Here is a 27,008-nt window from a genome sequence, read left to right as displayed (position 1 = left end):
CACACATATTTAGAGAGGCAGCTTTTCACTTTGTAAGGCGTTGAAATAATTTAAGTACCACTATTTTTTCTTGTATAGTGCTACTCATCCCAAAGCAGACTGTCAGAGCGCTTTACATCACACCTACATATTAAAGTCGTGGTTTGTGATGCCACTTCCTATGATGTCAATTACTCTGATGCCACATGTGATGTCATGTGCCGTGATGTCACTCGTCGTGATGTTGCGTGCTGTGGTGTCACTTGCATACTGCCTAACAAGGTTCGTCCACCCCCTCTTCTTTTTTTAGGACTTGTGCCCTGGTTATATAACTATGCCCCCCGTGGTGAAATGGAGCAAACTTTAATAGCGCATTCTCGCATTTGAAATCTATAGGTATATTAAGAACATTTGGAAAAAGCCAGCAATAAAAATAGTAAAAAGACTATTGCTGCGAGGAAATGCACTGGCAAGTTGTGTATGTGTGTGTACGGGGGCACAGTCCAGGTGTTAACTGTGTCTGAGCTGCCCGACCGCCCAACACCCACTCTTGCAAAATCATAGATATAAACTGAGGTACATCAAATTCAAATAGCGTATGTGAGAAGGTGGCCTGATATATGCTGTCCACGAGTTCTAGTGGGCACCCTGTATCAGTCCAAACAACCCCTTATGGTGAATGGTTAAAGACAACCTTTATTGAAAGCGATCCTAGTGGTAGCTATGGAGAGCAGCCTTCAGGCTAAGTCTTGAAGGAATGTAAAGCAGCTTGTTTTACCAGTCTATAATCTCTTGAATGATCAAATGAAAGGACAACCACACCAGGTATATATTCAAAATATATGTATTTAAGATAAAACACACCCCTCTAGTCTCTTTATGAGACTGGAGTTCGAAGTACTTTGATTACAACTTATCAAATATCAGTAATAGCACAAATACACGTTTGGGCCCTAGGGGCGTACCAAACCATATACCAAAAAAGTGGTATAAGAACCACGACTGGGATAGACACAAGACCTAGAGCCTGTAGAATCGCTGGGACCCCAAGGAACCACCCAAGGTAGTGACACAGGGGACCCACGGGGATTGTATGCAGTGTGTAAACACAACCGCGGGTTCCCGTTAGCTTCTATGGGCAATGTCGCGGTTGGAAATTTAAAGATTAGGGACACTTAGAATCGAGTCAGGACCAAACCCTTTTGGACTTAAGAAGTTCTAGGGCTAGCACCCACGGGAGCACCGGAGTACTCGAGTTACCTCACCAAGGGAAGCCGATGCATAGGTGTCTTTTAGTGTCGGGTCGCGTCGTCGATTTCAATGGAAGCCTGCAAAGAACTACTGCTGCCGTGAAGAGGAGAAGTGTCCGGAGAGATCCAAGCCTGGATCTAGGATGGAAGGAACCTGAAAGCAGAGGGAACAGAGTCTGGGTCACTAGCCAGTGACCAAGGGCAGGATGGACCAATGCCCACAGATGTTGGGTGCTTCAGGTGAGTTTAGGGGTTTCTTGATTCTTCAGCCACGAGGTCCAGGAGGCGTCGACGAAGTCCACGAGCCTGATTTGAGCTGTCCCACGAAGTCTGTCGAGTGCTGCGGTGTCAGCGACCAGAATGGACCCGACAAGCCTTGGCAACATCAAGTCCCAGGAATTCAGAGAAAGGACTGCAGTGCAGACCAGCAAGGTCTGATGGACTCACTCAGAGAGGGTAAGTCAGGGCACGTCTGGAGCAACCAGGAAAGCCCAATTAGAAAAGGAGTTGCCTTCGTGGGGACCTGCTAGCCAACGGGCTAGTGATCGCTAAGGAGCCTCGAGCAGTCGCACTTGAAACTGGCCCACGGTTCACTCGTGGAGTGGAGGCCAATAATCTTTGGTGCCGGAGGTGCTTAAGGCTGAGGCTACTCGGAGCCCAAAGCACAACTTCTAGGACGTCCAAGAAGATAGTGTTGATGCAAAAGTTCATGGTGTCCAGGGGTCACGGTTCCACGTCACCCACAAAAGCCACGGGCCTCAGCTTTGCTGTGGACTCAGGGTAGCCTCGGGAAAGTCTGGAAATCCACCTCTGGTGATGCAAAGACTTCGGGGTCCGGCGGGAGCTTCAGAATGCAGACCGGTCAGTTGCTTCTTTGGTGCCTGACAAGCAGGGGAGTCACTCCTTGACCCCAAGGGAGATTTCTTCCATCTTCTAGTCGTGATAGAAAGTCGAAGGTCCAGGATATATGTTGTAGAGTTTCGTCCAGGGTAATCTAAAGTCCTAGGGACTGGATTCCTATACTAAGTTTAGGGGATGGACTAACTGTAAGGCCCCACCTATGGGTGGGTTTGGAAAGAAGGGTTGTTACTCCCATTTCCTTTGTCCAATTTCGCACCAGAGCAGGGGCAGGTAGCCCCTGCAACCAGTTTGAACTGGACTATGCACAGGGACACCAAATGTGCCCCCTGTGCAGGACTTTAAAGCACCAGAGAGGGCTCCCGCCCTGCCCCAATACACATCTGCCTGTCTGGGGAGGTGGTTACACTTCCCTTCGACAGGAAACCTATTGTCCAGAGCTCCCCAGCCGGAGTTTCGGTCAGCAGCAGCAGGCCAGACCCGTGTTTGTGGCAGAGGCATCCATTTTGTGATGCCAGGGCTCAGGAAAGTCCTACCGGGTTTGACCAGTGTGAACAAGTCTTTACCTCTAGAAGGGTGGAATGCTACCCCCCCCCCCGCCAGAACTGGCGGGTGTATTATTCCAAAGCGTTTGACACCAAGCACGACATGTTTTGATGCAGCCATTCCAAAGTTAGCATTTACCGCAAGGTTATAATGCACTAGTATATGGTCAGGCTGTATCACAGAACAGCCATAAGGAAGTATTTCCGAAAGCTGCAGAGGGGCTCAGCTCATGCTTGGGCATCCTCTCACATAAAACCAAGCACTCTGCCTTCAGGATTGTCAAGGCCTGCCATAGGAGTGGCTTATAGGTTTATATGAGTCTGTATATATATGTGGATATAGGTAGCCTATACCACTGTAAGGGGTGCAAGCACACCCTTACCCAGGCTGCAGTAGCAGACCTGCGGTGCCATTTTGAGGGCTTCCCAGGGGTGGCATAATACATGCTGCAGCCCCTTGTAGGCCTCTGAGGTACCTATGCCCTAGGTACATAGTATACCATATACTAGGGGCTTATATGGCACTCCAGAATCCAATTAGATATGTACCTAATGTACATGCAAACCATTTTAGAGAGGAAGCAGCTAGGCTGTGGTCCTGATTAGCAGGGCCACAGCCAGACTAAGGTCGAAAAACAGTGAAACACCAGCAAAAAGTGGAGGTACCCATGTGAACATATTCACCTTTTTCTACCCCTCCTGCTCTGCCCCGTTAAGCTTGTTTAACTTAAAAGACTTTCTGTAGCCCTTGGAGGGTCTATCCCGCAGATCAATTAACATCTTCTCAAAGTCCAGCTTTGGCCAGTAGTACTGGACGTAGGAGTGTGGAGGGTGCTGCAGCACCCCCATACATCCATGATGGAGTTTAGATGGATAACTTGAAATAAAGAGGCCTTTGACTCCTTAGTTCTGAAATATTCACTGTGTGTTCAAGTACAAAGGATGTCATGACAGGCAACTCCGTGGGACAAAGTGCTGCTAAATTATCTGTTAACACGGAGAGCTGTGTTTACTATTCCTTTCTCTGACTGTATGTTTAGGGTGCTTTGCAATTTTAACTAGTGGCACTCTTGCGGGGGTACAGGTGAAGGAGAAGGCCACAGTATTCCACACAACGTAAAGTACAAATATCTCAGTATATATATCATCAGTATAGAGACGACAATCAAGGTACTTAAGTCAGGTGGTGTCTATGGCCAACACCGCCCTCTGAAATCTGTTCCAGCCCCACAGTCTTTGCCAAAGGTGAGAGAGGACTCTGGATTCCCTCTAGTAGAATATATTATACATAGCCACTGAAATTGGTTTCAGGAAGTCTACATTCTATGTTTTGCAGTTTTTCCATACTGACTTTTTCAATATGAAAGACTTAGTACATTTTCTCATACCTTGAGGCCTACATTCTATATTTAATAAGAATCAGATTTAAAGCAATTAGACCAAATCTGATTTCATGCGTGGCCTTTTCAGACCAAGCTCTCCATGGAATCGGAGTCTGCCCCCTTAGCTACCACTGAAGCCTAGTGTCAGGAACTGTCCAGGAACACATTCAGGGACTCGGGCAAAGACTGGGAACGGGATAGGAAAAGTACACTGAGAGGTGGTCAGCGCTGCCCAGGATCACACAGGAAGTCAGAGGAGGAAAAGGAATCCAAAGGGGAAGCCTGTACAAGTGAACAAGATGGCTAAGTCCCAGAAATTTAGAAGTAAACTGGCCCTGAAGTAGAAGTGAGGCGATCATGTTGTTAAGAAATCTGACTTGTTAAAATACAGGTACAAGGAAGGGAGCGTCTTGGTGATTGGGAAACTGGATAAAAGAGGGATGAGAGGACTTATACTTATGCAGGTTCTTGTATAGAGGGTGGTACAGTTTTCTTTGAGCAGAGGTTGCATATAATGGCATATTCATTGGGGGCGCAGATACGTTTAAATCAAAGGGAACGGAGTAGGTGGGTGTATTAGTTTAATTGAGTAGAGGTTGAGTGAAATGGTATAGATTTAATGGGGGCACAGATTTGTTGAAATTAAAGAATGTATCATTTATTTATTTTTTGCCATACACTTTTACAGCATGTAGTTGATACGTATTTTTAAATCACCATAGATACCCCTGACGAAGGTCCAGGTGGACCGAAATGCATTGGGTGGAATTTAATGTGACGGAGGAACTTAGTTTCAGTATGTGCCTATGAATAGGCCCGGATGGGCAATTCTGGAGCAGTAAAATGCACAAAAGAATGGAACTTTGTATCTTTGACGTGATGGAAAAAGGATTGATATACTTTTTGAATAAAGTGGATGAACTGCAAATTATTACTGATTACGTGGATTACTTCAACACAAATGTGAACGAAGCTGTGCAACTCTTGACTCGCAAACCGCTTGTCATATTCTCATGAAGTCCCAGAAAGGACAGACACTTATGAAGCAATTTAGCATTCAGAAACACTACACCCAGGATGAATGTGCAAGACCTATATATGAAACAACATTAACAATAAAGGGGAGTGTGGGGTAAAGCACTCCGGAGCTCCACACGGTAAGACTGAAGCTCAGTAGGTTTCTCACCCACAGTTGCTGATACAGATTCTGCCTGCAAATACCCACATATAGGATATGCATGCAAAGGCAGGGTCTGTGGAGCTTATACCTATGGTGATGTTATAAATGTAACTGAAAGACAATACTCAGAGTGAACAGAAACACCACCTAGGTAGTGAGCTCTGCCCACGGATCCTGGCGATCAAACAGGAACATGTAAGGCAGTAACAGCAAGGGGGTAGAACTAAACACAAGCACAATAGACAAGGAGCTAGCAAGGAGGAGTGCATAACAGGAAAGGAAGGAAATCACAGGGCACACTTGGCAGAAAGCAGGTAACAAAGATACAAGGCAACAGAGGCAAGACAGCAGAATAGAAAGACAGCAAACTAGGACAGGAACCAAGGAAATGGGAAGAAAGCCAGGGACTGGAAAAGGATATAAAGAAGGGGAGGCTTCAAGGGTTTACTAGAATAGTGCAGGTTCAGGAATCAAGAAAACAAAGTAGCATAGAAGGCAGTGCTGAGGCAGGAACAAAAATTGAGCTAAGGCTCAGGAGTCAAGGTAGCACTGCAGTCAGTGCTAGTTCAAGGAAACAGGAAATAGCTACAGCTCAGGGAACAAGGAGTCAAGAGAGCACTGCAAATCAGGAGCAAGAATTAGCTGAAGCCCAGGAACAGGAACAAAGAATAACTATAGCTCAGGAACTCAGGAAACCAGGTAGCACTGCAGACAGTGCTAGTTCGGGAACAGGGAATTACTAAAGCCAAGGAGTCAAGGTAGCACTGCAGGCAGTGCTGGTTCAGAAACAGAGAATTACTAAATCTCAGGAAACACTGGAAACAAGGATATCAAAGGCTCAGGAAACACTGGAAACAAGGATCGGTCTCACCGGCATACAGCTACAATGACCAACCCTGGGCTGAAGGGAGCTGGGGCTTAAAAGAGCTCACAGTAATATCATGATTCAGGTGTGAGCAGGCTAGCACAGCCAGCCACAGGTGAGCTGAATTCCTCCACCCATCCTTGGCCTGCAGGGGTGGAGACGAAGCAGTGAGCAGGGGATTATAGGTAATGGAGTTTCCAGCATGAGCAGACTGGCTTCCACAAAACCCGGCATGGATTGGGAATGGATGTCAATTCCTAAATGGTGTCCAAATGCCTGGAAGTCAGGATATGCATGCAGGGGAGAGTCTGGAAGCATATAAGAACACTGGAAAGCCCCAGAATTCGGCCCCTCGGTGGTGGGCACGAGAGCAAAGGGAGTGAATCGTGACACCTAACTATTGATCAAAGAGTATTTTTCTATTTGTAATAGACGACAGGCTCTCCACACCCAGGCCAATGCAGTGAAGACCTATCATTCTGGCGTTCTGATTTTGGCTTCATCTGCACCCCTTTATTTTCATATTTATTTTGGGGGGGGGGGAAATGGACACCATATTTCGAATGAGGGAAGGAGAGTTTCTGTGAGTGACTGAAATTGCCCAGTTCCCACAGAATTCCTGAATCACAGCATGAATGTGGCTATGAATAGCATAGATGTAATTATAAGTGGTCAGTTCACAAAAGCCCTCTGGATTACTCCAATCAGTTATTGTCAAAACGTTCCTGACTTAGGCCTATGTTCCCTAATGCAACAACTGTAGAGCTCCCCAACCTATGAACACGGAAAGTGCACTGATGCAGGGTCACTGTAAATGGAAACCCTCCCAATGCTCCCAGAATTAAAAATGAGTATAGAAAGAAGTGTTTTGGTCTGCTCCTTTGTGTATCTTCTTTATGGTGATTTGAATGGTCAACAGCTGTGTTACTCTGCCTGTAAAGTAGTCCCATTGCTCATAACTGATAGAGACACTGTTAAAACAGATCCTGTTTCAGCTACAGTAGGCAGGGGCTTTGCCTGCTGTAACCTAGTAACAAATACAGTAAGAATGAGTTTTACATTTTAAACTCTCTGACAAATGTAATAGGAAGGGATTTTCCATGGTCATCTCTATAACAAACATCCCAGGAAAGAGTTTTATGTTTTTTAGCATGGGGAACTATTCTTGAAGTCAATCAATCAGTAGATTTTTAGAGCGCTTCTTGTGAACTGAGAGAGTATCCAGCCGCTGGCAGGGTGCAGTTGATTAGCCAAATAGCCAGGTCTTCAGGGACTTTCAGAACTCTGAAAGAGATGGGGAGTCCATAGATGGAAGGGTAGCTCCTTCCATGTCTTCGTTGATCGGTAGGAAAAGGAGAAACCTCCACGTCTGCTACATTGGAAGCCGGGGTGAGGGTTAGAGAAAGGGATGCTGAGTGGTGGTGTCTGGTGGACAAATGTATGCTCAGTCGTTGGTTCAAGTAGGCACATATGCGGTTGTGTAGGGCCTTGTATGCATGGGTCAGGAGCTCAACTGGCATCCTTTCTGTACCAGGAGCCAGTGGAGTTCCCTGAGGTGGGGGTGATGTGGGTTTGTCTACGGAGGTCCAGGACGAGGCTGGCTGCAGCTTTCTGTATGGCCTGTAGGCGTCAGAGGTGGTGAGCTCCTATCCCTGTGTAGAGAGCACTGCGGTAGTCCGGTCCACTGCAGATGAGGGCCTGGGCGATGGGGTGTCTTGAACTTTGGGGTAGCCATTTGAATATCTTACAAAGCATACAGAAGATGAAGAAGCAGGAGGAGGAGATGGAGATGGAGTTGACCTGCGTCATCATGGTTAGCTTGTTGTCCAGAATGATGCCTAGGGTCCTAGTATGGTCAGTGGAGCGAAGAAGTACGTCCGAGTTCTGAGGGCCACCAGGATGTGTTCCATGGGCAGCTATTCTTTCCGAAGATCGGTACGTCTGTATCGTCCATGTTGATCTTCAGGCAGCTGTTCTTCCTCCAGTTGGCGACGGCTGTCATGCAGTTGTGGAGGTTGGTCTTGGTGCTGGTGGGGTCTTTGGAGAGGGAGAGGCTTAGTTGTGTGTCGTTGGCGTAGGATATGATGTTGAGTCCGTGGGTTTTGACGATGTTGGCTTGAGGTGTCATATAAGTGTTGAAGAGGGTGGGGCTGAGCGAGGATTCCTTATGATACTCCACAGGTGATTTCCCTGGCTTCGAAGGTGAAGAGGGGCAGGTGGACGTCTTGCGTTCCTCTGGTGATGAAAGGGGCGACCCATCTGAAAGCGGCTCCTTGGATACACAGATTAGTAGTTTAAGAGAGTCGAGAGGTTCTGTTTACTTTGTGTACTTTAAGTTTAATATTTGGTTGTTTATGAATTACAGTACTTTTTCTTGTTAGAAGTAAAAGCACTGCCTGGACATTTATTCATTTCATTTTATTGCACACAAAACGGAGGTCTTCGTTTTCTAATCCACACCCCCTCTCTCAGTAACTGAAGGCCTGGAGGAATGGGTGAGAGAATAGATGGAAGCTTCCAGACACTTTCACAGATAAGCCTTTGGCAATGCCTGTTCTTCTGTGCAAGGAAAATCACTTTCCTTATGAAAACTTCCCTTCCCCTGTGCTCCATAGAAAGATGTGGGTGTTACATGCTCTTTCGCGGACTTTGTGTGCTATTAACGTCCTGTCCTTTATGGTGTAAGTTTGAAACTGCAGAGGCATGTGAGGAGAATACCACGCCAATTAATATTTTATTCTTTCTGAATCTGAATTTATCTTAACTTTTAAATTGCCCGCCTGCGAACAGTTAATTGTGCGTATTGAAACCACATTGTCTGGATTACTCTTGCACTTACAAGCTCAAGCAAACAGGGAGCTTGGGTAATTAAACAATTGCGTAAGGGACATTGTTTGCCAGCTGTCCTCCGAATACCAGAGCATGGCGCGCGGGTTTCCACGAAGAAAGCGTTTGCCCAGCTCTATGTTTGGGATGGAAAGAACAAGATGGCCGGAGGCCAGTCAAACTGCCACGCTGCAGCACCCGCAGTGTCAGGAATAGTGCCGAGAAACTAGCCGGGCCGCTTATCTGTTCCCGGGTCTGTTAAAGTGTTTACACAGTCGTAGATATAATTGGTGCAGCGGGTGCAGCGGTACCAGGGCTCCGTGGTGGGAGGCGCCCTCAGCACCCTAGTTAAGCCTGTGGTTTTTTTCTAAATGTCCCAAGGTGGGGACGGGCTCACTTCAGCTTTGAGGCATGACCATTGATGAAACTGACGTAGCAGGAAGTGGCGTCTGAGGAATGAGGACACAGGAAGTGGCATCACAGTAATTGACATTTTATGATTGGCTCCGTTAGGAAGCCAGTGGGCAGAGGACCAAGAGGGTGTACAAAAATAGCTCAGAGGCAATGATTCGGCACTGGTACTGGTGGAGGTGAATATACACGGAGACTGGCGCGGAGTGATGGCACTGGAACGGTGGAGTACATGGAGAATGGAATCGGGCAGTGGGGGAGGTGAGGTGGCATGGAGGCTGGCATTGGGTGCTTATACTGGTGGAAGTGGAGGTGTGCAGGTTGGCATTAAGTGCTGGTACTTGGACCCGGGGTGGTGCATGGAGACCGTCAGTGCGTGCTGGTACAGCAGGAGGTGGGCATGTGGAGGGTGGTATTCGGTGCTGTTAATGGAGAAGGTGAGCATGCATGGAGGCTGGCAATGGATGTGGAAAATGGGGCGGCCAGGCTATGGAGGCTGCCATGGGACATTGTCACTGGGGCCGGTGGAGGTGCACAGAGAATGGCCTTGGGTACTTACTGGAGTGCTCAGAGGTTGGTACTAGATGCTGGTACTGGGACAGGTGAGGGAAAGTATAGACTGGCATTGGATGCTGTCACTGGGGCAGGTGGGGGTACATGGAGGCTGCAGTAGGGCACTGGCTTTGGGAAGTTGCGGTGCATGCGGGCTGGCACAGGATGCTTGTATTGGCACCAGTGGGGTGGATGGAGATTGGTGCAACTTTTTGAGACAGGTGGTATGCATGAAGGCTGGCCTTCGACACTGGCAGTGAGTCAGGTCAGGATGTGTGGAGGTGATCACTGGGTGTTTGTACTGGGGCAGGTAGGGTGCATGAAGGCTGGCACAGGGCAGGTAGGGTGCCTCGAGGTTGACATATGGAATTGTTATTGGGACAGGTGGGATAAATGGAGGCTGATACCGGCATTGGGGTAGTTTGGGGTGTATGGAGGCTGTCAATGGGTGCTGGTACTGGGGAGGAAGGGGTGCATGGAGGTTGGCAGTGGCCACTGGCACTGGAAAAGGCAAGGGTGCATGGAGGTTGGCATTGGGTGACAGCACTGGGGGAAGCGGGAGTGAATGGACGCTGGCATTCGATACTGGTATTGGGGTACATGGGGCGCATAGAGTCTTGCACTGGGTGCTGGCACTGGGGATGTGCCAGCTAAGAGCGCATTAACACTGGCACTGGATGCTGCCACTGCGGTAGGTGATGGTGCTTGGAGGCTGGCATTGAACACTGTGACTGGGGCAGAAGGGATGCATGGAGACTGGCTTTGGACGCTGGCGCTGTGAGATTTAACCATGCACATTTGATGCCAGTGGGTGAAGTGTGCCATCTATGAAGTCTAATACCGTGGGGGGTGATCGATGTCGGGGTAACAAACCATGGAGGCCAGTAATAAGGGAACAGCTGAATGCCATGAGGCTGGCACAGGGGGCATTTGCTGGCATCACTTCATTTCCATCTAATTTGCTATCCATCGCCTTCTGCCATCTTTCTTCTCCTTGCACCCACACCCACACCCATCCCTGAGGGATTTCAATCCTTCTTTTCCTGTGGTTTGTGATATTTGCAGTCCAGTATTTATAACATGAAATGCAAAACTACAAATGTTAGGAAAACATGATCATATGAAGCTCTTCTCAATGACAACTGAATTGAGATAACTCCAGGTCTTTGACCCTTGCCTTCTACTGCCTCCCCCCACCCCCTCTTCCCTCTTTCTCCTGCCTGCTCTTTGTCCTTGCCTCTCCCTCTGCCTCCCTCCAGGACACTCTTCACTCCTTCCTCCGCCTCATCCTCTTCCTCTCAGGCTCATGTTTACTCTCTCTCCATGTCTTCTTACTTCTCTCTGTCTCTCTAATCTGCCTTCAGTTTCTTCGCCAAAACACTGTCTCAATTCCTTCTTCTCCCTTGATCAATATCCCTCTTCCACCTACCTCTTCCCCGCTTCTCTCTTATTATCACCTCATGCTCTCTCTTCCCTTAGGGACTTTGAGGGTCCTCGTGTTAGTTCTGAGAGGCTCATTCGTTCCTATATTTCTTTGTCTGATGGTACTTGCAGTTAAGACTAGAAAAATCAAAACTATGAATGCAAAGGAAAACCAGGGCTGGTAAGTAACTCAGGGAAAGGGATTCACAGCAGGTGTCGGGGAACGTTATCTGTCTCTAACTCTCTGTTAATGCTCCATCCTTCGGCCATTACCTTCGGCCTTTCTCTGTCTCCTCCTTCCTTTACTGTATCACTTCTTCTACTACTTCTATGTGTCTTTCTCGTCACCTTTCCCTGCCTCGCTCACCATCCTTCATCGGTAGTCCTTATCGTCATTGTAAGACGGGGTGGCTGCTCATAGTGTTCCAGATGCTGCACATTATATCGATGTTACACATCTGGACACCCCTGGATTTAAGACGGCCCAGACAGCCAAGTCTTTTATATGGGTGCACCAGCCACGTGTGAAGTGCATGCTTCTTTGTATGGCTTGTGAAGTGCATGTTTCTTTGCATGGGTACTCCGGCCAGGTGTGAAGTGCATATCTCTCTGCATTGGTGGCCCAGCCAGGTGTACAGTGCATGTCTCTTTTTATGGGTATTCCAGCCATGTTTGAACTGCATGTCTCTTTGCATGGGTACTCCGGCCATGTGTGAAGTGCGTGTCTTTTTGCATTGGTGGCCCGGCCATGTGTGAAGTGCATGTCTCTTTGCATTGGTGGCCCGCCCATGTGTGAAGTGCATGTCTCTTTATATGGGTGCACCAGCCATGTGTGAAGTGTGTGTCTCTTTGTATGGGTGCTCCTGTCATGTGTGAAGTGCATGTCTGTTTGCATGGATGCTTCAGCCACGTGTGAAGTGCATGTCTCTTGGCATGGACACTCCAGCCATGTGTGAAGTGCATGTCTCTTTATATGGGTGCACCAGCCATGTGTGAAGTTCGTGTCTCTTTGTGTGGGTGCTCCTGTCGTATGTGAAGTGCATGTCTCTTTATATGGCTTGTGAAGTGGATTTCTCTTTCTATGGGTGCACCAGCCATGTGTGAAGTGCATGTCTCTCTCTATGGGTGCACCCGACATTTGTGAAGTGCATGTTTCTTTGTATGGGTGCCCCGGCCATTTGTGAAGTGCATGTCTCTTTGTATGGGTGCTCCTGTCATGTGTGAAGTGCATGTTTCTTTGTATGGGTGCCCCGGCCATTTGTGGAGTGCATGTCTCTTTGTATGGGTGCTCCTGCCATGTGTGAAGTGCATGTCTCTTGGCATGGACACTCCAGCTATTTGTGAAGTGCATGTCTCTTTGTATGAGTGCTCCTGTCGTGTGTGAAGTGCATGTCTCTTTATATGGCTTATGAAGTGCATTTCTCTTTGCATGGGCGCACCGGCCTTGTGTGAAGTGCATGTCTCTTTCTGTTGGTGCACCGGCCATTTGTGAAGTGCATGTTTCTTTGTATGGGTGCTCTGGCCATGTGTGAAGTGCATGACTCGTTGTATGGGTGCACCAACCATGTGTGAAGTGCTTGTCTCTTTGTATGGGTACCCCGGCCATTTGTGAAGTGCATGTTTCTTTGTATGGGTGCTTCCGCCATGTGGGAAGTGCATGTCTCATTGTATAGGTGCACAGGCCATGTGTGAAGTGCATGTCTCTTTGTATGTGTGCCCAGGCCATGTGTGCAGTGCATGTCTCTTTGTATGGGTGCTCCTGTCATGTGTGAAGTGCATGTCTTTTTGCACGTGTGCTCCAGCCAGGTATGAAGTGCATGTTCCTTTACCTGGGTGCTCTGGCCAGGTGTGAAGTGCATGTATTGGCCAAGTGTGAAGTGCATGTCTCTTTGCATTAGTGGCCTGGCCATGTGTGAAGTGCATGTTTCTTTGCATGGGTGCTCCAGCCATGTGTGAAGTGCAGATCAGTCACTGTGGTATACCGGAAACTACATTGGAATACATGTCATTCCTGATTGTAGTTTTGGTCAGAAAAACTTGTGCTATTAGTCTTTTATACTGCTGATTTGTTAGGACATTCAAATGTTAAAATGTACAGTAAACAGATGACGGAGCTTCATGAGGCAGGACGGCAGGCACCTTCCATGTCATGCCTTTACACCACTGCACAGCGCAACCACCAAGTAGAATTCAGCCCCTCACAACGAGAGTGAGATGGACAAGCCATACTTGTGGTAGGAACGCACTAACAATACAAAACGAAGTAGCAAGAGGAGTGTGATGCATTGTTGTTACAGACAAGAGGGGTGTGATACATTGTTGTTACAGACAAGAGGAGTGTGATACATTGTTGTTACAGACAAGAGGAGTGTGGTACCTTGTTGTTTACAGACAAGAGGAGTGTGATACATTGTTGTTTACAGACAAGAGGGGTGAGATACATTGTTGTTTACAGACAAGAGGAGTGTGGTACCTTGTTGTTTACAGACAAGAGGAGTGTGATACATTGTCGTTTACAGATAAGAGGGGTGTGATACATTGTTGTTACAGACAAGAGGAGTGTGGCACATTGTTGTTTACATACAAGAGGGGTGTGTTACATTGCTGTTACAGACAAGAGGAGTGTGATGCATTGTCGTTTACAGACAAGAGGAGTGTGATACATTGTCGTTTACAGACAAGAGGAGTGTGGCACATTGTTGTTACAGACAAGAGGAATGTGATACATTGTTGTTACAGACAAAAGGAGTGTGATACATTGTTGTTACAGACAAGAGGAGTGTGATACATTGTTGTTACAGACAAGAGGAGTGTGATACATTGTTGTTACAGACAAGAGGAGTGTGATACATTGTGGTTTACAGACAAGAGGAGTGTGATACATTGTTGTTACAGACAAGAGGAGTGTGATACATTGTTGTTACAGACAAGAGGAGAGTCAACAGACAAGAGGAGTGTGATACATTGTGGTTTACAGACAAGAGTAGTGTGATACATTGTTGTTAGAGACAAGCGGAGTGTGATACATTGTTGTTTACAGACAAGAGGAGAGTCAACAGACAAGAGGAGTGTGATACATTGTTGTTTACAGACAAGAGGAGTGTAATACATTGGGGCAAAAGCACAGGCCAGAGAGGCTACTGCTGGCAAAAACACAGGCCAGAGAGGATACTGTTGGCAAAAACACAGGCCAGAGAGGATACTGTTGGCAAAAACACAGGCCAGAGAGGCTACTGCTGGCAAAAACACAGGCCAGAGAGGCTACTGCTGGCAAAAACACAGGCCAGAGAGGCTACTGCGGGCAAAAACACAGGCCAGAGAGGATACTGTTGGCAAAAACACAGGCCAGAGAAGATACTGCGGGGAAAAACACAGGCCAGGGAGGCTACTGCTGGCAAAAACACAGGCCAGAGAAGATACTCCGGACCAAAGCACAGACCAGAGAGGATACTGCAGGCAAAAACACAGGCCAGAGAGGATACTACTGGTAAAAACGCAGGGCAGGAGAAACTCAAGACTGCTGAAGAGGAAAAAGTCCAAATACAGGACTGCCAAACTCTAATGTAAGATGCAAGACAAACAAGCATTTGCAATGCAATAGGTCTCGCATTTACTCGAGTTTATGCTATTGGCATTGTAAATGGCAATGCGTTTTATTTATGTTTCAAAAACCAAAACATAAATAAAAGGCATTGTCATCAGCTCAAACTCGCGTAAATTTGAGACCTGTTGCATTGCAAATGCTTGTTTATGTATTCGCCACTTACGACCTTCCAACACAATATTTCAAGTTCAAACCGAAACCTAAAAATCACCTACTTCAGGAACTATATAAACCTCCTGCTGAAAAAGAGAAGGGGTGCCGCACCCCGGACAGACTGACAGACAGACAGCCATCAGAAGAGTCAGTACTTCAAGCTGGCAGGTCCTGGGCGCCTGCGCTGAACGCACGCGCTGGGGGGAGTCTCTTTCTGCGGCCGTTGACTTTCAATGCGAGAACTCGGGCACTTCTCGGTGTGAATGAGGTGCTGCTGCAAGACGCTCAGCAAGTCCCTCCGTCTCCTCAGGTTCAAACATCGTCACCGGAGCACACTCTGTACCAAGGTGTCTTCTCACTAGATATACTGTCCCCTGTATAATGGCATATAAACATAAAGCTGATATTCGTTCCAGTACCTGACGGTTTAGAGCTGGCCTTTTCTAAACAATGCATTGTGGTAGGCTAGTGTTTGTATTTCAACAACGGTTCGGCTCCTGACAAGGCTTCGAAGCTCGTTGGCAGACCAGTAGAGTGCTGTACGCTGGAGTGCCCGCTATAGTAGGAATCGCACCTGCTTGGCAGTGCGCTGCTTTCATTCGCAGGAGGCAACGCAGAAAAGAAACGCAGACACCGCAGACTTTGTGAAACAGTGCTCTGGTAGACAACCCATGCCCATGATCCAAATGGGTTACATCAAATGTATGAACCCCCTGCACTGACAGCTGTCCCTGTAGTGTCGTCGTTACTACAACTCCTTTTTCAAATTCACTCCAAGCAAGAGCACAGAAATGGCCAATGCAGGAAAACCCAAGAGTGTCTGAACCGAACGTACATGGTGCACTGCGAGTATTGCTGCTATGGAGCAGTGTCAGTTTTGCAGCTGGATTGCCACCAGAGCATTGCTGCTGGGATGCAGTGTCAGTAGTTCTGCAGCTGGATTGCCACCAGAGCACTGCTGCTGTGGTGCAGTGTCAGTTCTGCATCTGGATTGCTACCAGAGCTTTGCTGCTGTGGTGCAGTGTCAGGCCTGCATCTGGATTGCCACCAGAGCATTGTTGCTGTGATGCAGTGTCAGTAGTTCTGCAGCTGGATTGCACAACGAGTCTTGCTGATGTGATGCAGTGTCAGTTCTGCAGCTCGATTGCCACCAGACAAATGCTGAAATGGTGCAGTGTATACACACTGAGGAGCTTTAGAGGGAAAAAGAACCTAGGCCGCCCTCCTCTCAATCAGTATCTATCAACAAAGACCTAGGACTTGGAAGGTAGAATCTTTTTTCTCTTAGCTGTGGATTAAATCCTATTACTTTAGGTATATACCACTCCCCACTTTTTTTGGAAAAAGGGTAGTCATCCACTACGCTAGCCACCTTCAATTGTAAAATAGGATTTTTACCTGTGGCAATCCCCCAGACAAACCTCAAGGTGCATGAATACATATAAACTACACCAAGTGTTATTTCAAATACAAATAGTAAAAGAAATAAGCAAAAAGAAAAAATGTGAGAAAAACAAGATGGCACCTCACGTGCGCAACACCAATTGAGCCTGCTGATTGGTACTCATCAGCTCTGCCCACTTTTATCATCATTGGTTACCATCATGTTTCAAAGAAAAATTCGAAGAGTGTCCACTCTTCGAATTTTTCTTTGAAACATGATGGTAACCAATGATGATAAAAGTGGGCAGAGCTGATGAGTACCAATCAGCAGGCTCAATTGGTGTTGCGCACGTGAGGTGCCATCTTGTTTTTCTCACATTTTTTCTTTTTGCTTATTTCTTTTACTATTTGTATTTGAAATAACACTTGGTGTAGTTTATATGTATTCATGCACCTTGAGGTTTGTCTGGGGGATTGCCACAGGTAAAAATCCTATTTTACAATTGAAGGTGGCTAGCGTAGTGGATGACTACCCTTTTTCCAAAAAAAGTGGGGAGTGGTATATACCTAAAGTAATAGGATTTAATCCACAGCTAAGAGAAAAAAGATTCTACCTTCCAAGTCCTAGGTCTTTGTTGATAGATACTGAAATGATGCAGTGTCAGTTCTGCAGCTGCATTGCCACCAGAGCATTGCGGCTGTGGCACAGTGTCAGTTCTGCAGCTGGATTGCACTTCGAGCATTGCTGCTGTGCTGCAGTGTCAGTTCAGCAGCTGTATTGCCACCGGAGCCTTGTTGATGCGATGCAGTGTCAGTTCTGCAGCTGGATTGCCACCAGAGCATTGATGATGTGGTGCAGTGTCAGGCCTGCAGCTGGACTGCCACTAGAGCATTGCTGATATGGCGCAGTGGCAGTTCTGCAGCTGGATTGCCATCAGAGCACTGCTGATGTGGTGCAATGTCAGCTCTGTGGCTGTATTGACAGAGCATTGCTGATGTGATGCAGTGTTAAATCTGCAGCTGGATTGCCACCAGAGCATTGCTGCTATGGCGCAGTGTCAGTTCTGCAGCTGGATTGCCTGCTGCAGGCATGAGTTGGGTGACTGAACTGTAGACTACAGCTGTAATTTGGGTGCATTGGGCTACTAACACCCTGGGGTCCAGGCGCCATTACACCTGCTGAACTATTGACAGCTACACCCCTGGCTGCAGGGTGCTCCCGTAATATTCATTTATGTTGAATATGTTCCTCGCTCTTGGAACTGGGAGAGTACTCAATAGCACTGCATACGTTCCTTGTTTATTTGACATATTTACATCAGTCACATTTGTAGTAAATATACTCACAAGTTCACAGCAAAGGGAGGTGAAGTAATTTGACCAAAATCAAGCGATTTGGGGGTGAAGCGCGATGCCGGGATCTCAGCACATGATAATATAGTAAAATGAAATGGACTCGCAACACTCTTCACGCCCACGCTCACCCTTCTGGAAACAAATGACGTCATTTCCTTGTGTGAATCTAGCTAGCCCTCTTGTCATACAGCATGAAGCGCAAATGTAGTTGGGGTCGTTGTCCAAGATTAACATGATGCCAAGGTCAAGACCGTCATGGCATGTGGATTATCAGAGCCATTTGCCACTTCGCCTATTTCAAAGAAGCCACGAGGGCCATGGAAAGGATAAGATGCAAAAAAAAAAATGGTCTCTGCACTCAAACATTACCGTACGTTATTGTTCATCGGAATTTTGTATCCAAACGTTACAGCCGGACATAGAAGTCAACATTTGAATGTAAATAACATTAGCATAGTGCCTCCCAAATAAATCAAGTTAGCCGATCGGATTCTGGAAACGCATTCTTCCTTTATTCTTTATTCTTTTGTTCGTGATTCTTTTTAAAACCACTGCACAAACTTGATAGCCGACGCGACGCGTTTCGTCCCAGCGGGACTTCTTCAAGGCTTCTGCATATTTAAGTATCTCTCACAGACGCTTCACGTCAAGTTTACTGTGGCAAGAGAAGTACTGATACCAGGTGAATCTTGGTAAATTCGAGAGAAGACGCACAGATACTATAAGTCAAAAGTACTGTGACACAGGAATATCTTTAAACCGTAAATGGGAAATGTGTGTCCCAATATCACAAAAAAAACGGACATCAGTTTGTGATATTGGGACACACTATCAATTTTGTGCTGTGGTTTTAAAAAGAATCATGAACAAAAGAATAAAGAATAAAGGAAGAATGCGTTTCCAGTAACCTGGCGGCTACCTTGATTTTGGGAGGCACTATGCTAATGTATTTACATTCAATTGTTTTTTTTTTTTTTTTTTTTTTTAATTTCTTTTTATTTGCAAAAATAAACAAATCAACAACATGGTCAATGGTTTCGCATTAACGTCATTCGAACACCGGTGACACACAGTGACAGTATGAGTTAGAGTTTCCTGTGAATTAGCTAGAAGCGGTCAGTATGTTCAGTCTATGGCCTCCAAGCCGGAGCGGCGGGCCTGCGGGGGCTCACAGATGTCACCTCTGTATTCATTCCATTTGGACCACACCTCCCCCCACTTCCGGGGGCACCCTCGTGCCGTGTACACCGTCTTTTCCTGCAGCATACACCAGTCCATGTCTCTTTGCCATTCGGCCAATTTCGGCGGAGCGGATGCACCCCAGAGGCAGGCAATGTTCCTTTTAGCCACCATTTGCCCCAGTGTGACCCAGAGTTTCCCTTTCGCAGGCAGGTCTGTGGGTTCCCAGATGTTGAGGAGGCATCTCTTCGCCTCTGGGCGTATTTCTACCTCCCATACCTCCTGCATGCAAGACACCACCCTCCTCCAGTACCTCCGCACACTCGGGCAGTCCCACAGGATATGGAAGAAGGAGCCGGTCTCTCCGCAGCCCCGCCTGCACAATCCCTCCCCCCCCCTTCCCATCGCCTGCAGTCTAGTGCAAGAGATGTATACTCTATGCAATATCTTCAGTTGTATGAGCCGAAATCTGGCCGCAATTGCCACCTCTCTAGGGGACGCCAGCGCCCATACCCAGTCCTCATCGTCAATCTCAAGTCCATCCGCCACCCATTTCTCTTTTAGGGACCCGAGTGGATCAGGGGAATTATTGATTAGTTTTTTATATGTGAGGGAGATGGCGTGCTCCGGCATGTGGCCATCCAACAACCTGTCCTCGAGGGGGGAGGCCTGTGGGGGCTTAGTTCCTGGTGGTATGTTGGACTGGAGGGAGTGCCTAATCTGCATGTATCTGAGGTATTCAGTGCGGGCCAGGTCGTATGTGTCCTGAAGGTAAGCAAAGGGTCTGATCCCCTCGGGCCCCCACAAATCTTTGACCTGTGAGATGCCAATAAGGTCCCAGCTATGGAACCCCTTGGTGTGCCCCAAGTTGCCCAGTCTCTCCGATGCCCACAATGGAGTGGCCAAGGTCAAAGTATCGGACCAACCTAGTTTACGCTGCGCCGCATGCCATATTTGCACAGAATGTTTCGTCGGCCCAGTGAGCTGATGTTTACCGAGTTTAGAATAGAGCGCGACTTCATAGTTCCCACCTGGGAGTAACCATCTATCCATACCGTAAGCCGGGTCGTTACCGTCACTGTACGTCCCCTGGTTTATCGCAGATAAATGAGCGGCCCAGTAATACTTGCGGATATCAGGGAGTGCTATCCCTCCGTCGTACCATCCCAGCGTGAGTTTATGCAACGCTATTCTAGGTGTACCGGACCAGAGGAGGGCTTGCTGCGCCGCCTCTATTGCCGCGAAGTAAGAGTTCGGTACTAGGTCCTACATTCAATTGTTGACTTCTATGTGCGGCTGTAACGTTTGGATACAGAATTCCGATGAACAATAACGTACGGTAATATATGAGTGCAGAGACAATTTGGTTTTTTGTTGTTTTGGGGTTTTCCCAATTAGTGGGGACGTAGGAAGGTCACGTTCCTGGCTCACTGCACCATGCCTCTGTTTAACACTAGACTGACTGGTGCAGGCTTCTAGTGCCTTGACCTTTCGCTTTTTCCTTGTAAAGGATAAGATGCAGCCGCCTTTCCCCACTCGACAGCTTCTAGGCACGCAGCAATCTGGACCCAAAATATGCAACTTGGTCTAATATATTTTTTTAAAGGAAGGCAGATAATATATCCGAAAGAAGGTTACAAACATGTGCAATTGGGCTAATCTTTCATTTAAAGGGAGGACAGATTCGATATCCTCTCCCCAGAGCACTGGACACTTATTCTCCATCATAAACTCTGCATCTGCCGCCGAAGCAGATCCGTAGATCTAGCGCTCTCTGGATCACCCCTGGCTTCAAAGCCCTGCACTGGCAAAGGCAAGATCTCAGACCGGGCGGCCAAGGCCAGCCAGCCACACCTTTCAACCATGCACTCTTCACGAGTGCCTGGAACTGGGTGTGAATCATAGCGCTTTGCGGCCTCGTTACAGGCACTATATAAATTCAAAAATAAACTCTACAACACTTATATCAATCATCAATCAATCAAAGCGCTTTACAGCCTCGTCAGCGTATGAAGCACTACATTGATTCAAATATATACTCTACTACAGATGTCATCATAAGAGCCACTTCCCATAAGCCCGTTAATGCTTTTCCCAATTAAAATAAAGCAACCAAAAATAGTTTGTTTTCTTAAGAACTCACCCAAACCGGACTTAAAACCAATGCCAGCGGCTACAAGTACAACTTCTGAGGTGCCCTCTTCCTTAGGGTGAATGTTCAAAGGGTACAGGAAAGACTCCTACTGCATTCCCCAAACTTAGCCTCACGCGTCGGCGGGTTAATTGATGTTAGCTACAGTTCAGATTCAGAAAAGGGCCTTTGATGCCTAGGGTCGGGGTTGGATTCTGGGGTTCAGGCCCTCTCGAAGCATTCTCGAGGTGCTCCCGCGACACGTCGACGGTGGCCCATTCTTAGGAGCGCCGACAGGATCTGTATTTACGGACCCGGAGGAGCTAGGGTGACCAACTGGCATTGGTGCAAATTCAGGACGGTGAGTGCAAAAATTCAGGACAAAGGGTCAAAATTCAGGACACAAATTCAGGACAGGAGGTCAAAATTCAGGACAAAACTTCAGGACAATAGGTAAGTTTTACAGACACATCAGAGGAGGCCGCGCAATAGTATATAAGTAGGCCCAGCCATATCCAAACATATTCAACCATTTGCAAACCTATCCATCATGTATCCTTCCATCTATCATTTCACTCATCCATCCCTTCATCCATCCTTTCACTCAGCCATCCATCCTTTCACCCTATCTATCTGTACACTCATCCATCCACTCTTCCACCCATCCATCCATTCACTCATCCATCCAGCCATTTACCCTTTCACCCATCCAGCCATCCTTTCACTTAGCCATCCTTCGTTCCATCCACCCACCCATCCATCTACTCATCCACTCATGAATCCATCCATTGACCCTATCACTCATCCATCCTTTCTCTTATCCATCTATCCTTTCACTCCTTCACTCATCTATTCATCCTTTTGTCGATTTACCCTCCCTTTCACTCACTCATCCATCCTTACATCCACCCTTTTACTCATCCGTCCATCCATTCACCCTTGCACTTATCAATTCTTCAATCCATCCATCATTTCACTCATCCATCCATCCACCCACTCACTCACTCATCATCCACCTTTTCACTCATCCACCCTTTCACTCATCCATCCACCCTTTTACCCATCCAGCTACCCTTCCACCCATACATCCAGCTATTTACCTTTTCTTTCATCCATCCTTCCACTCACTCATCAATCTATCCATCCTCTCTCATTATCCATCTATTCAATCGTTCATTCATCCATTCACCCTTTCACTAATTCATCCAGCCATCCAGCCATCCCTTCACTTACTCACTCGCCCACCTTTTCATATTCATTTTGAGCTGAGCCTTTTTGAGAAGATGCCCATCAAGAACTTCACCCTCACTGCAGGAGCCATTCCAGGACTGGGACAGAAGCCACCCAGGGCGGAGACAGGATCCACCACAGGGGGGGGGGGGCAGGAGCCATCACAGGGGGGGGGGCAGAAGCCACCACATGGGGGGACAGGAGCCATCACTGGGGGGGGGGGGCAGGAGCCATCACAGGAGGGGGAACAGGATCCACCAGGGTGGGCACAGGGGTGGGCATGCAGTATTCTAGGTCATCTTGGTCTCTTCCAGGGTGGGGTAGGGCTCCTCACCCCCTCCTGGACAAGACCACGAGACAACAGGCTCTCTTTCTAAAATGTTAGTTTTGCCATCCCCCACTGTGATGTACAGTACTTAAAGGAGATACTCCAAGAGAACTGATTTAACTGATTGTCCTCCATACTTTGTTAATCAGAGTGGGTGCGATTGTGCCATTTCTTTATTTTATTACATTATAGACTGCACGTTTGAAGAACCGAGGTTTGCTTACAATTTAGTGACAGTAATTAAGCTCTGTGAAGAGAACCACGTGCTGCCTGGTGTAATCAGGGCCGGTTCTAGGGTGTTTGGGGCCCTGGGCAGGAAAGGAATGTGTGAGGCCTCTCTTGCAGAGACATGGCGCATTCAGGGCTCTTTGCATCTGAATAGATGCCCCTGCTCTTGAAGCTGCAGCCCTCCCTCTCAGTCACCTTCAAACACCTCTTAACAGCTCATGAAGGGCGGAAGGTGTGAGGGTGGCCATCCCGCTGTGCCTTTCCAATGCTGCTGGGGATCTGAGCTTTGGTACTGCATCGGAGTCAAGCAGGGAGGTGGGGGTGCCCAGTTAAAATCACGGACAAATAGCGTCCGTTAAAGAATCCTTCACGGACAACGGACAGACGGCCGAAATTACGGACTGTTCGTGAAATTTACGGACGGTTGGTCACCCTAGGAGGAGCACAGATGTGCACTTGTGGGCGTTCAACACACCTTGCCCGGCAGACCCACACTCTGTGTTTACCCCCAAAACCATCCTATTAGCAGCTTTGATCACAGTGAAATGTCACCACACTGAGTGAATCCTCATGACTGCAGTCGCGCACCTGGGGTCACCTTGGGAGTTCCCATTGAGATGTAGGCCCCGAAATGTATCGAACACTATCTAAGGGGCCAGGTTGCTGGGTCGGTGACAACAGGAGTCACGAAGTGGACGGTGACCTTGTAAGGATGACACGCTCTGTCGGCCCTGCCGAGATTCGTATTTGTGACGCCACATAACCTCAAATGGCAGCAACCAGGGTTTAACTCACAGAGACACTCTTTCAGCTTCACTTTAGAAACTAACATCACTGGGACATTAAGGGTCGGCCACCACAATAACAACGTCAAGTTAATTAGATAAAAACAAACTGCCAATCAAGGCTAGAGTAAGCGCGATCGTGTGCAAGTTACACGTCCTTTCCCTGCAGATCGACGGCTACTGATCCCAGAATACCACCGGCTTCCACCCCGTCGCCCCCTGGGTCTCCCTTGTGACGCCCATTCATTCTGCTTCCCTCCAATAAACAAATCTCCAAGTCAGGAAACAGCATCTCCAAAGCCCTGAAGCGCCTAGAAAGCAGAATAGTAACGTCAAGGCGCTCCCGCTTTGTGGTTCAATCAGTGTGCGGTATTGCTAGTCTCAGCCAACAAGCAACTTAAGGAGGTCTCGAGGAGTCAGCTAAAGGTCTTAAACTCTGCCACACGCTGCTTCCTGGAAACTTTTGGTGTGAATTCCCAAAGCCTTCCTTACCTCGGGGCCGGAAGTCCACGGGTGTTCACGCGGGGCCCTGTAAGTCCACAGAGTGGTGTGCACGCGGTGCCCCTCCTCGTGCATAGGTGTGCGCGCGGACTGCTGCGGGTCTCTGCTCGCGTGTGTTTGTTGTTTTGGGTCCAGTGCAGCGGTCTGGAGCGCAGCAGCAGGCGGGGGTGACGAGGAAGCAGCGTGCACACATATTTCAGATGTTACTGCGGTTAAAAATAAAGCAAGGCCCGCTGGGCCGCGACACGCCGCGGCTCGGCTTTCCAGGCCTTTCTTTCTGGCCTCTGCGCGTTAACACTGTCACCACTGAGGGCGCCGCCATGGGGGGAGGAAAGAGGGAAGGGAGGAGAGACAGTGTGCCTGCCAACAGTGGCACGAGGGAGGCCGGAGGGGGCTGGCAGAGCCACCAGGCCAGTCCCACATACCCAGCCGTACGCGTATTTCCCCTTAATGTCATCTGTGCCCACTGCCAACCCTCGCATCCTCCACCACTCGCTTGGAGCTTGGGTGCCAGTCACCTCTGTCCTTTCTGTGCCCTCTGCCAACCTTAACACCCCCCTCCACTCGCTTGGAGCTTGGGTGCCAGTCACCCCTGTCCTTTCTGTGCCCTCTGCCAACCTTAACACCCCCCTCCACTCGCTTGGAGCTTGGGTGCCAGTCACCTCTGCCCTTTCTGTGCCCTCTGCCAACCTTAACACCCCCCTCCACTCGCTTGGAGCTTGGGTGCCAGTCACCCCTGTCCTTTCTGTGCCCTCTGCCAACCCTAGCATCCTCCACCACTCGCTTAGAGCTTGGGTGCCAGCCAGCTCTGTCCTTTCTGTGCCCTCTGCCAACCTTAACACCCCCCTCCACTCGCTTGGAGCTTGGGTGCCAGTCACCCCTGTCCTTTCTGTGCCCTCTGCCAACCTTAACACCCCCTCCACTCTCTTGGAGCTTGGGTGCCAGCCAGCTCTGTCCTTTCTAGTCCTTTCTACTAGTGGCTGTTGACAGCTGGAGTGAGTCCCAGTGCCCCTCGTGTGGAGGTCGCATTGTCTGTTCCTGCCTGGCATGTGATGCCTACATAATCCTTCCTACTTTACACAGCTATCACTGACTCTTCTTGCCCTGTCATACTTTCTCAGCGCAGGCCGTGATTGAATGAATGAATGAATGAATGACGTGACTTGCAAGGCACACGGCTACTATAGAGTGTCCCGGGGCTCGGTAGCACACTCCAAGAGGAGAGTAGGCAGAGTTTATTCTTTAAACGGACGGGTTTTTAATTGTTTAAGGAACACATTTTGTGTCTGGCATGCATCTAATGGGAGACAGAGAGCATTCTAGTGTTTGGCACCAAGGACCCCGCAGGCCGAGCCCCCCCACCCCCATTTCTTCCTTTTGATATTGATAAGGGGTAAGGACAAGAGAGGGGCTGTCTGGGAGCGGAGGGGTCGTGGAGGGCAGTACCTGTATAGTCTTTTCTGCAGGTAGGTGGCACCCGTTTTGTAGTAGGCTGCGTGCACCACTGCCAGGGCTTTGAAGATAACCCTTTTGCTTTCACGGGGAGCCAGTGCAGCGGGGTGCAGTATTGAGAGACAGAGGCAGACTTGGGGAGTTTAAATAGCAGGCAAACTGACATGTATTCAATCTTTTGCAATCTATGATGATGTAGTCTATGTAGCCTTGATGACTTCTTCCTGTGTGCTGTGTGGAAATAGAATTAAAAAAACCTTAGAAATTCACTGAAAAAAACCAAAGGTTACAGGGACATTACAGTTAGGCTCAGATTTCACTCATACAAAACCAGTGAAATTCAGCAGTTTTAGTTACCTGAGCTAACTATAACTTATGCCCCCACAATGAACTGCTTATGACATCACATAGTACATCAGTCATGACATGGTCAGTGACATCACTGATGACATCACTGATGACATTACTGATGACATCTCAAACAACATCACAAATGACATCACTGATGACATCATCCACAGAACCACGCACACATCCATCCACTCACACACCCACACAACCACTCATACACCCACTCCCACACCCATAGTCATTCACACCCCCACTTACTCACCAATACAGCCACACACACATACACTCACACCCCATACTCTTGCTCACACAGCCACTCACTCACACATACAGCTACTCACACACCCACCTATTCACCTACCCCTACAACCACTCACACACCCAGTCACTCACCCATACAGCCTCTCAACAGAGCCACTCACTCATACAACCACTCAAACACACACCCACACATCCATGAAAGGACTTACACATGTACTCACTCACCCATACAACTTCTCACATAGACACTCATTCTCCAATACAACCACTCACACAACCAATCAGGTAAACAGACACCCTCTCAAACAGCCACTCAGTCACCCATACACCCACTTACACATACAACCACTCTCCCATACAGCCACTCACCCATACAGCCACCCAGACAACCACTCATACACCCCCTCGCTCAACAATAGAGACACTCACACACCCAGTCACTCATCAATAGAGCCACTCTCTCACCCAAACAGCTACTCGCTCACCCATGGAGACATTCACACACCCACTCACTCACCAATACAGCCAGTCACACAGATACTCACACACTAATCCAATTACTCACACACTCACTTATTCACCCATACAGGTACTCACACACCCCACCCACTTATTCACATATACAGCTACTCACAAACCTACTCACACACCTCTACAGCCACCCAGACATCCACTCACACATGGATACAGTCACAGAGCCACTCACATAATATATGTTAGAGTAAGTATCACTCAGTAGTACGCAAAGTCTAGTCATTTAACTTTTGCAGTACCTTAGTATATATGATTAGCACTC

The 27,008-nt window shown here is 48.0% G+C and overlaps 1 protein-coding gene across 1 annotated transcript in view; it reads right to left on the bottom strand.

The window, feature by feature from the left end:
- The window catches only part of FBXO40 (F-box protein 40), a 46,479-nt gene extending 22,180 nt beyond the window's left edge, over nt 1-24,299 (bottom strand). Inside the window, exon 1 of the mRNA XM_085621028.1 lies at nt 24,140-24,299. The gene's annotated coding sequence lies outside the window, so the exon portion shown is untranslated. The remainder of the gene's footprint in view (nt 1-24,139) is intronic.
- Nucleotides 24,300-27,008: the final 2,709 nt, after the last annotated feature.

This window comes from Triturus cristatus, chromosome 8, assembly GCF_964204655.1.
Source record: "Triturus cristatus chromosome 8, aTriCri1.1, whole genome shotgun sequence".
Lineage (NCBI taxonomy): Eukaryota > Metazoa > Chordata > Amphibia > Caudata > Salamandridae > Triturus > Triturus cristatus.
This window is presented reverse-complemented; position numbering and strand designations above follow the sequence as displayed.